General features: G+C 36.5%; 1 protein-coding gene across 1 annotated transcript in view; it reads right to left on the bottom strand.

Annotated features, from left to right (window-relative positions):
- LOC135216924 (uncharacterized) overlaps window positions 1-11,898 on the bottom strand; it is a 49,665-nt gene extending 37,767 nt beyond the window's left edge. Inside the window, exon 1 of the mRNA XM_064252472.1 lies at window positions 11,644-11,898. The gene's annotated coding sequence lies outside the window, so the exon portion shown is untranslated. The remainder of the gene's footprint in view (window positions 1-11,643) is intronic.
- Between the last annotated feature and the right edge of the window lie 499 nt (window positions 11,899-12,397).

The raw sequence follows: 12,397 nt of genomic DNA, 5'->3' as shown, positions 1-12,397 counted from the left end.
GGTAACGGGAGATGCGAAAAAGATTGGAAAGGAGCTTGGATCGTGTATGGAAGCAAAGGTGGGACGTGTGAAGGGATTGTTGAACCAAGTGTTCTTCGCTGAGAAGGAGTGTGCAAGTTGAAAGCAGGTAATAGCAAAATGGCTGAAGTTGATGAGACGAACTGGTAAAGAACTACATATATGTCTCGGAAGAGTAATCGAAACGTGAAAAATTGTGAGAACTGTAGAGGGTTAGTTAGCATCAGTGGACAGATTCATCAAATGTTTCGGTCTCGATGATGATAGGCTGGTGAAAAGTGTATGATTCGGAAGTATTCTAAGACAGGTGCAGAGAAAGGGCTACAAATGGATCAATTACGTGCAACTGGTATTGGAAAGGTTGGGTTCTCAAGATCCAGCGGCTGATAAGTGTGAAAAAGTGAGTAGTGAAGGTTGCAGCAGATTAGAGGGTTAAATGTGCTGCTGGAGTAAAAGTTTTTTGAACAAAGAATAATCCATCATTCATGACTACTAGTATGAATGTAGTAGATTGTTTGCGTAAATTTTCTTGGGAGCCAACCTTGTAAAGGGAGACTGCCTAATTATATATATATAAATGAATATATATATATATATATATATATATATATATATATATAATCTATATATATATATATATATATATATATATATATATATATATATATATATATATGTATATATATATTATACATATATATACATATATATATATATATATATATATATATATATATATATATATATATATATATATATATATATATATATATATATATATATATATCATGTAGGCTTTAGATATGAATAGTTTTTAGGCATATGGAATAGCAAGTACAGAAACACTACAGAGAAAAGTGCCGATACGAAGAAACATTTTCTGATATTTTTGAATAGGCTTTACAATGCTGATGAAGACTTCCACATACACGCTCACGAACATTTAGAAACACATGTATATATATATATATATATATATATATATATATATATATATATATATATATACATATATATATATATATGCACACACACATATATATACTATATGTGTGTGTGTGTGTGTGCATCTTCGTGAGCGTTTGTGTGTGTGTGGAAGTCTTCATTAGCATTGTAAAGCCTATTCAAAAGGATCAGAAGATATGTCTTCGTATCGCCACTTTTCTCTGTACAGTGTTTCTGTACTTGCTATTCCATATGCCTAAAAAGTGTTCATATCTAAAGCCTAGATGATTTCTTGCATTTGCTTTTCATGCTCAATGATACCTTCATACATTCCACCTTTGGGTTCTAAGTTGCCCTCAGAACCATTCATCAACCGATCTCAGGGTCCCGGTTCTCATTCCCCGCTCTGGTAACGCAGAACCAGAGGAATGTATTTCTGGTGATTAGAAATTAATTTCTCGATGCAATGTGGCTCGGATCCCACAGTAAGATGCAAGCTCCGTTGCTAAGCAACCAAATGGTTCGTAGCCACATAAAAATATCTAATCCTTCGGGCCAGCCCTAGGAGAGCTGTTAATCAGCTCAGCGGTCTGGTAAAATTCAGATATACTTAACAGAACCGATTTTCTCGACTTATGAATGTCCCACATAGATGGTTTTCTTTGCTGTCAAGATTTTTAGCAAAAATGTCTTGAGCCGCACAATCTCTTGCACAATGTCCTTCCCCAATAAGTCCTACGGTCATCTCTTAATTTTTAGCGAAACTTCCAACGTGATCTCTTTCACCTTTACCCCAAAACAAAGGAACAAAGTTGCGACTCTATAGCGACTTGTCTCCTTTGTCACCTTTACCCGTATACAATGGGATTGTTATACAATACTCTCATCAATTTTCCGGAACGTTACGGCAATTTGGACAAAAATTAATTTAGTCCTCAACATCATGGGCAACCACTTCACACTTTCACTAATATACTACGGCGCAGATACACACACATTTATAAAAGTCTTTATTGTATAAACATGGATCCCCGCGTTTCTCACTCATACATATATATATATATATATATATATATATATATATATATATATATATATATATATATACATATATATATTTCTTCTCTAACTTCCCCACGCCACACAAATACCCACAAAGTAGAATTTTTCTCCCTTCTGTCTCTTATAATAATCTATGGTTTTCCACAGTGGATATAAAGAATTACATATCAGGATTCCAGTACATTTTAGATCTTTTTCATCAATATTTTTATTAACTGAACGTTAGTATGACACAGCCTTTTATCGTTATTCGGAGTTCTGTCCCTTCCGTGTTTTCTGGGCATTATTCGGCCACGCTCTGTTTCGGCTTTAATTAGTCCGTGTCGCCGAAGTCGTCCAGAGTGGTCCCTGGAATTATCTTCTTCGCCAAATGGCCACTGATTTTGGGTTTTCCTTCGAATAGTGTCAGTGACGAGGTAAAATCGATTTCAGTCGATTTTCTGATAACAGATACTGCAACGTTTTCTGCAGAGAGTTTGGGTCATTTCAGTTGTTTTAGTTGGCATTATTGTCTTATTTTTATTCGGTTGGTCTTTTTGTGTTTTTAGTTTCCTTTACCTAAGAAATTAGGATCCAACGAAGTATTTTGGAACGTCTCATTTCCAGCTTTAGATTCTATACTTCATAGAGAACAGATCTTTTTCTTAGCTATTTACTCGCATCCGCCAAATATTCATTGGTTCCAACTCATATAGTATTTTCAAGTTATATACATACTATATACGTGCTTGAGACCATAGGAAGACGTGATGTTAAGAGGCAAAGTTACCATCTTTGTTTCATTCTTTGCTGAAAATTGAAAATGTCTCAAGAAGGTGAAAGAAAACCAATATATATATATATATAATATATATATATATATATATATATATATATATATATATATATATATATAGCATTAAGCTACTTGTTGGCCGAGTCGATAGCATCACTAAAGTCCTGATTTCTCCTCATTCCACTGGGCGCTGGTTCGAACCCACGAGAGGAGGAAATTATTGTCAACTAAAAAATTTCCCTTCGGTTATCATATATGAAAAAAGCTTAATGCATGTATTTGAATCACGGTGATTTGATGAAAATACACACACACTTATGTATGTGTATATATATATATATATATATATATATATATATATATATATATATATATATATAAATAAATAAATAAATATATATATATATATATATATATATATATATATATATATATATAGTTGACCCAGGCATGACTGAATGAAGAATGAGCTGAAAACTGGTATGAATATAACAACATTACTCTGACCTAAAATAACCGGCATGGCATCCCACCTGCAAAAGTGAACATTTCTTCGCATATTCGGATTCCACGTCTGCAGAAAGACGACATGTATCCAAAAAACATGTATCCAAAAAACAGTCTGCGAAAATCAAGAAGTAAAGAGGCCTGTGTGGTTTTATATAATCACTAGTGACAAGTACATCGAAGTGGCTTTTCTGGCCTATTAAGTCACTCTTGTGGTTCCAGACCCCTGAGGTCCTCCGTTATTATTAATTTTATTTCTAATAATATTATATTTCAGTTCTTTTTTCATTTACTTTTCATTACTTTTCCAATAGGTCTATTATTTTCAGAGGTTTGTCTTAATCTAGGAATTGTCAGCCTAATTTAAGTCGCAAAGAAACAAGAAAGGAGTCGAGAAATGACGGGAAAGAGAGGAAGAAATGAACACAAATAAAAGGACTTCGAAAATGTCAAAGGAGAGGTACCTTTGGCACTCATAGAAAAAAAAAATGTGGTAAACACTCCCAGAAAGGAAAAGTTACTCGTATTGGGTAAATAAAAAGACATCACAAAGGGTCCGCCAAAAATCATATCGGAATAAAAAAAGTTCAAGACGGTATTACTGTAAAGAATCTTCTAAGGACAAAAGATAAAAAGTTACAAAAGAGACGAAAATATTAATTACGCGGAAGTTGGATCAGGAGAGGCGCCTCCTGGTGAAGAGAATTCCATTGTATCACGAGGGATGTGTCACAGGGTATTCGCACCTTCCTTGAAGCTGTGCTCCACAACATCTTCACGAAATGCGTTAGATGTAGTGTCAATACGCATGCGTCATTTGCCTCTGTACGCTTGGGAACAATTAACATGATTTTTCCAATGGTTTTGTTTTGCATACGTCACTTTTCACACCTGATTGTTGAAAGCAAGTCTGTGTAGAGCTCAAGCCAATTAAAACTATCTGTGCCGGAGGTATAATTTGGACCCGTGCTGTATCTGATCGTATATGGAGTTAGAAAATACTTTCAGGACAAAGAGAATTTCAGGTTCTAACTGAAGACTCAACTAATGGTCTGTGTCTCAAAGATACAAATTAAATCATAAAAATGTCGACGATAGTCAGTTAATCGGAATCAAGTTTGAATATAAATTCTTTGGCATAATCATGAGCACAAAGAACAGTTTTGTTGCAAGTTATCTATAATAATTACTTAAACAGAATGACGTTGAAACAAATAAATCTACATCTTCACAATCACCGAGAAGACTAGACGTTAACAACACCCTTCAGAATTCCAGAATGCTTAGAATTACTTCAAAACAAGTAGATATCCTTCCATACAAGGGGTAGTACAGAATAGATTCGCCATAGAGAAATAAAAATATATTTACTTTGAGAGAACGGAGGAGCGAAAAGGAACATTTTTACATTCGAGGAAAAGCGTAACCATTCTAAGAAATTTTAATTCCTAATTCCTTTACTTAAAAGGTAACTCTTAAGAACCGATCAAATAAAAAAGAAAACGTGAACTCTGATCAGTAAATAAAAAAAAAAAAGAATATTTCACTTTTGCCGTCCTTTAAGAATTCGCTAAAGTAAAAACATACTAATGCTTATTTTTTTTTTTTCGTTTCAGTTACCGCCAGCCAAATCGTAAAAGTAATAAATACATCGTCATCAAGGCCTTTGTATGTTCGAGATTATATTCTAGCGCTTCTCTCACCAATGGTAGTACTGGGTAGTTCATTACATACCGATTCAGTGAATGAATACTTTGATGTATTGCATGCAATCCGATTTTGGTAAACTACATAGCATTCACCTACAGAATATTTATCTACTTCACCAACTCATATTTTTTTGTGCTTCGGATAATAAATGATCTCATCGTTTTTTGCTACTCTCGGCCATCTCTAACCATTCGTATCTGTGACGCCAGCATATGCAAACCAATCAATTAACCAATACGTGGCTGCAGTTATTTTCTTTTTGTTTGTACTCAGGTAAAAAAGAAAAAACAAAAAAACTTCCTCGTCTGTGTCCCAGACCAACAAATTGGCTGGGGCTCGTAAAGGCATTAGACCTTTGCAGAGAGAGAGAGAGAGAGAGAGAGAGAGAGAGAGAGAGATGCAATCAATTGAGCTACAACGGTATTTGAGGTATAATTGCAAACATAGTGTCGCGTTTATCTCCGCTGCCAGCAATTACCTTTCTGATGGCAGAACTCGGAACTCTTTTCATCTTCCAGGTCCTTTAGTCCGTCGAGAAACTGGAAGATAGATTTCATCTTATCTTTGAGGGAATAAGATACATTACTGTTTTCCGTTTCTTTTTCTATCAATATGCTGTTATTGCATGGAAATGCTAATCGAAAATAGCTTAATGACTTATGAAAAATGTACCAACTGGGCAGCCATATTTTTTCAAAGTTTATTAGCCAGAAAAAAAAGGACTGAAAATATAATACGGTATTTCAGGATGCTTATAAATCCTACCTACTGGTGGGGGTGGGGGGTGGATGGGCACGCCGTCGCAACTCAGTGTCGGTCCTAAGCCCCGATAAATATAGATTGGAGTCAGAAAAGGCATTGGTCGGTAAAGCATCTGCCAAAACCAGTTATGAAATGAGCTTTGTAGGATAGAAACAGCTGTAGGGGTCGTATTGAAAAGATGATGCCGAGGAGAAGAAAAAAGATTTCACGATGCTTAAAGTATTACTGGAGTGACGAGATCATTCAGACCAGAAGACTAGAGATTCGAGAGGCAAAGCCAGGCCCGGTTCTCAATGAGAAATCGGACTCCGTAGGTCTTGGCTGGGCGTGCCTGCGATAGGCCCTGACCTGACCACTATGCTACAGAGGACAGCGATAACAACCCTTGAATCCAGTTGACCAGATCAAGCTCCTCGTCGCGCACCATAAGCAGTAGTGCTCGTTGGAACCGTTCATTTTCTTAGTATCATCCCAAGAACGATGACGATATCCAATAACCTTTTATGGGGACATCGAATTCAGAGAGAACACTGAGGAAGGGGAAGAGTTCCACATCAGGAATAGTAATGGAACTAAACCTTCCATGTAAAATTTCTTACATGATCTCAACTACTCACGTTTGCTCAGGTCATGATTTGGTCGTTTTTCTAAAAATGTTTACTTTAATAGTCATCTTCCGGTGAGCTGTCTCAAGAGTTTTCAATAAAAAAAAATTTATATTTAGTTGGAATATATGTCATCCTCAGCCTTTATCAAACAAATGTTTTCAATTCAAAATTCGTGTGCTATGAATTTCGTGCACTTAAAAGTTTTCTTAACCAAACGAAATCTGTGGAAGAGATAAGACCAAAATAATTAAAGCCTATCCCGTCGTAGTCCGTTCCTTTCTGAAGGCACGAAGTAGTCACATATAGTGCGGCTGTCAATGTGTGTATATATATATATATATAATATATATATATATAAATGTATGTATGTATATACACATATAAGATATAAGTAAGATATAAGGAGCACTAAACTTCGCTAAGCATATAAAAAAACACACTTATCAAGGTCACGTTCAAACTCCCATAGATTTGCTATTATGTTTCTCGCAGTCAATATTCACATGTTTAAAAAATGACGCACTTACGAGAATGACCACTTTACAGAAAATAAGCACTTATGTATTAGTGTATTAGACACAAGGGTCCCTGTGATCACAGAAGTCTTCTATGATTGGCTGCGGAACAGATTATCATCCCACGGCCAATACGCATCAAGGGTATTTTGTGGAAGAGCAATGTCTCCTTCATAAGATTAGCAAGAAACGGTGACATTACTTATATTAGGTCTCTCGCATAAGGTCTAGGATTCTCTCAGTAATTATTTTCCCTCCTGCTTATTCTCATCTGACAGAAATACTTTCTGGCCTGATGACAAAAACCATATTCCTTCTTATAGACAAAGTGCTTTTATTGTTATCATTATCAATCAAAATATACTCACATTCATGTTAAATAATCACCAAAGAAAACCAGAGTGAAAAGAAAGAAGTTTTAGCAAAGTCTGGATGAATGGAACGGAATATCTAAGTTAGGCCAAACACCAGGCGCTGGGACCTATGAGGTCATTCAGCACCAAAAAGGGAAATTGAGAGTAAAGTGCTTAAAGGTGTAACAGACGGAAAAATTCGCAATTGCAATGTGAAGTAATCGTTACTAGACGATGAAAAGTAAGCTGAAGGAAAGAGAATATGAACAGAGGTACAGTAAAAGGAATAAGAGTGGTTGCTACAAGGGGCCAAAGGGAAGCTGCAAAGAACCTTAAGTAATGCCGACAGTGCCCAGCGTGAGGTGCACTGACGGCACTACTCCTCTATGAGGAAATACGGATAAAAGTGACAATGAAATGACGAAAATTCCGCAACATTCAAAGCTCACAAACTAATTCATCCTTTTGACTTCAACGATAATACTGCCGCCTTTCGCTCCAACTTCAACGATGAAACAGTCCACTGCTCTCGGTTATTGTAGTAGGGTTTCTTAGTGAGGTCATTGCTAGAGCGTAAACAAGTTTCAGAGATTCCAAAAAAGTTGTTTGCAATGACAGAGTTTTATTTGACAGAAAAAAATCTGTAGTACCAACGTTATGAATTGGGAGAAGAAAAATATGATATATGAGTTTTGTGGTGTAGTTATGAACAATGTTGAAAGTTGGGTGAAAAACACCACTTTAATACCAGTGAAATGATGCATGTGATAGTAATGGGCAGAGACGGTCGGGTATGGAGAAAATGGCTCTTTAATCGATATTAAAACTAATTACAGGAAAAAAGTAGTTCTCTCTGCCTCACATATTTCAAGATAATAATCTTTTTCCTCGTGAGTTCCGCCCCTATCAGCATGTCCCCTAAGGATATCATAAAGAAGTTATTAAGTCTTTTGATATATTAAGGTCTACTATCTCGTCATTCATTGCCATTTATGCTTATCTTTATCAATACCAAAAACAACGAAGATGTTTCATATTTGAGCAAAAATATCTTAATAAACTGTAGTAACGCTTTAGTTGGGTTAATGAATCATTGCTGTTTATTAAAGATAGGAATACATCATTATAAGGTAACGCACGTTATCTCATTAAGGCTATGAACACAGAAATCGCCCTATTCAATTTAATATAGCATCCCAGTTTTTTACATTGTGAAATTCAAGAAAAAAAAATTTTAAATCTAGAGACTCTCACAAAACTTTCTTTCACAAGATGAGGAACAAACTCCATTTCGACTGTCATTGCAAGATGCATCCAAGTCAGGACAGATTTCTCTCCTCCATTAATCGACGGATGGTGCGAATCGTTAGCCACTGAAGTACAACCCCCAAGACAACACCAAATTCCTTCTCCATTTGCAGAGCTATTAGAGAGAGAGAGAGAGAGAGAGGAGAGAGAGAGAGAGAGAGAGAGAGAGAGAGAGAGAGGAGAGATGAGAGATCGTACGAGAGAGAGAGAGAGAGAGAGAGAGAGAGAGAGAGAGAGAGAGAGAGAGAGAGATCTAAAAACCTATAATGAAAGCTCGAATTTTTGAGTCACGTCATTGTTGTTATTAGTCCCGGGTTTTGGAAGCGAATATTCCATTTTTGCCTTGGTCGATTTTTAAACATTTTGTTCTTAAGTTATTAATTGGGCATAAATAATATCAACTTTCCTAAAAAAATAAAGAAATAAAAAGCCATTGCAGGATATTATAGTCACGAACTTTTAACAATAATATAATTTGCATTTGACGTAGCCAAGACCTACTGACCTTTGAAATAAACGCATGCATCACAGGACATACATTAGTCTCAAGATGTGGGAGTCTCTACTGAATAAACAGGAGCGTGATGCACACAAGGCAGTTTCGGAATATAATCGATTTTATGTTGTTTGTATAGACTGCATGAGCATGTGTTGGAGAGTGCACGCGCCTCCATCCATGAGCTCTATTGGGTAAAACTTGATGAGACAATTGCATTCGGCCTAATGTCCTTAATGCAGTAAATGCATCTATCCTGTATGTGACAGATTTTTGAATGGCGCTCTTCTGTACTATGGTAAAGACTCGTCTCTATAATGAAGCCAAATTCGATGAATAAATCGTGTTCGAACCTTACAAAAAAATATGGACATCTAAGACGATTTTGATTACTGCGATCGAATTGATTTTTCTAGCGGTTTCTTATGAGCTCTAGAAGTCCTTCCGTCCTTAGGGTTACGATCTTTCATTATTGTTTCATGTCGTTGTTACCGCTGCCTTTTGGATACCTAGTTTAAACTAGATTTTGAGATATCATCTACAACTCTTGGCCAAGAAATTTGTACTGAAATTGCTTCATTCAAATGACTTCATGACATCATCATAAACGATTTTCACAAAAACCCATCAAATGACTATATTAAATATTCTTATTCAATGTTTCCATTACTTAAGTCTATTACTTGGAGCCCGTCTTATTTCGCTGTGATCCGAGAACAGAAATCTGAGTCAACGGCATGTGGTGACATCAGCAGCTTCCTTTCACAGAGGAAACTAGTTTATATCTACACACGGAAAATGAAACTGTTAAATATGATATTAGGTATTCGATGACTGTTTCTCTCTCTCTGTAACAAGTTATGTAAGTGTTCCTTTGCAAGAACTTGAACGTGTTGATTTGGTAACCTGTAGAATCCCTACATGTATTCTATTTCCTGTCACTTGATTAATGGCTGAATATGTTGTTGTTGTTGTGAGAGCAAAACATGAAATCTGGGAAAGACAGTCTATGGCATTTCCTGTGATAAAGAGCTTCTTGTCGTAACTACAGAAAGAAAGCGTCGCTTTCTCCTACATCGATTTATCGACAGTATTCGATAGTAATATTCAGCTTATTTATGAAGTTTTTTCTTATGTTGCTAATTTAACTCTTCATTTATCCATTTTCTCTGAATACGATGTCAACTTATTCCATCTGTTTTTCACACCTCGATGGAAGTGCGCAATGGGTTTTTAGAATCTCCTGATGGTAATTATACCGATCATTGATATCTATGTTCACAATTATGACCGCCAGAAATATACGTATTTTTGTGATCATAAAATGTCATCGCACGTAACGGAATGGAAACAGAAAAGTTGCTCTCTCTCTCTCTCTCTCTCATTGTTTATCGGAGTCTCGTCAGAACATCGCTATCTTCACAAAGTATCTTTTCCATTTCTTTACGAGATATACTGATCAGATCAAACTATTTCATTTATTGCTTGAATTGTATCATAAAATAGTGGCATTAATTTATGTATTATCTTACGTAAACTATACTAAGTTCACGGCCAGATCTATTTAAATTTACCGAGAAGAGCTAGCAGCATTGGAGCGTTGAGAAGGTTTTGAAATATCGCCTATGCTGTTCCTGATACTACGACTGTGAAAACAACATTCTCAGTCATTTGATTCCTGTGTCATAAAGCACAAGTTCAGGAGGAAGTATCCTTAAAGAAGGCACAATCTAAAACATTCAAATTATTTTCTCCACTATGATGAGAGCCAAGCGAAATTCACATTTCATCGTGCCACTTATTACAGTTCCGACCAATTTTTGCTTTCGTTGCACTTCCAAAAGCAAGCTAACGAGAAAATGGCTTTAAGCTTCTTTTACTCTCTGAACGTGTAACCCTAACGTATTGGGGCAGATCTTTTTTAATCTCGACTCAGAACTGTTGTGGGCTATTCCTTTTAGGGGAGTTACCACAAATCATATCAAGAGCCAATTGCATCTCGGGTAATCAAATTGCCTTGGCTTTGGCTCCGTCTTAATCTCGTTTTCTGAAAGCTAGAAAATTTCAACGCGCTCCCTCCCTCCCACCGGCCCCCTCCCCCCACGGCCATTTATTTTCTGCCATCTGCTTCTTTTATCTCTCTCTTTCTCTCCCCTGGCGTTGGAGTATACAAAGCTTCGCCTACTATATTACGATACCTACAATGAAACGGCTTTGAACGATGTATGAAACGGCTTTAGGTAACGGATGAATTTGCTATGGCCGAGATTAGTAATATTCTCTCTAAATATATATTTAATATCAATAAATCTCTAATGAAAAATAAATCCTTGGAGAGTATACATTGCATGTACATTACAAATGGGGCCTTTGCGTTCACCTCACCAGCCGAAATACACATCTCCAAGGACCGAGTCGAATGGAAGGAAATCATCCGAATAGCGTATGATAACACAGGTCTAAGAGATCTAACGCATTCTCAAACTTTGGTCATCATAGATCAACAGGTTGAATCATTCATAAACACATTGCATTAGAATACGACTATTCCTGCCGCAAGCAAATTCAGCTAAAATGAACTTACCTGTTTTGAGCTGAGTTGAAAAGGGCTAAAAGAAAAGTTGGTCAAGTTCTCGAGACCGTGAGACCGAAAGTGGCAGAGACGCTCCTCCTTTCTCGGGCACTGAACGGGACTGAGTCTCCGTCCGACAGTCACTTGTTGATTCTCTGAATCACGTGTTGCTTCCCTCTGGAGCTAGACGGAGCTCTCGTTTGGCGACGGGATGAAGCAGATGCTTGCAGTGTCCCGTGAAGCGTTACTGACGACTTTCTCAAGCTTAATAGGGGAAAGGTAACGGCACACGCAGGCTATATAGGGCCACAGGGGCGGGGCTAAACTCCAACTTCCACGCGCTGATTGGTCACACGAAGCAAGCTCACTTTCGATACGCAATCCTATTGGGCATGACACGGGGCGTTATCTTAGCCACAGGAGTGAAAAGAGCCTGGAATGATGATGCAAATATCAAAGTAAACGTATATACACAAATCGAATGTATATAGATTCATACGTGGGCGGATGCTCACACTCACGCTTGGAAAATGTTAATATCTACATATATGAGTGTATATAAACATATAAATAATATATATATATATATATATATATATATATATATATATATATATATACTATATATATATATAATATTATATAGACCACACGTTCGAGAGTGATTTCCTATGATTCTCACAAGCTACGACGCCCTTTAGTTAACTAACAACCAGATTTAATCATAACCTAATTGAATCTGTTTTAATACAATATTCTCGTACTG

The sequence above is a fragment of the Macrobrachium nipponense genome, chromosome 6 (genome assembly GCF_015104395.2).
Source record: "Macrobrachium nipponense isolate FS-2020 chromosome 6, ASM1510439v2, whole genome shotgun sequence".
NCBI lineage: Eukaryota > Metazoa > Arthropoda > Malacostraca > Decapoda > Palaemonidae > Macrobrachium > Macrobrachium nipponense.
This window is presented reverse-complemented; position numbering and strand designations above follow the sequence as displayed.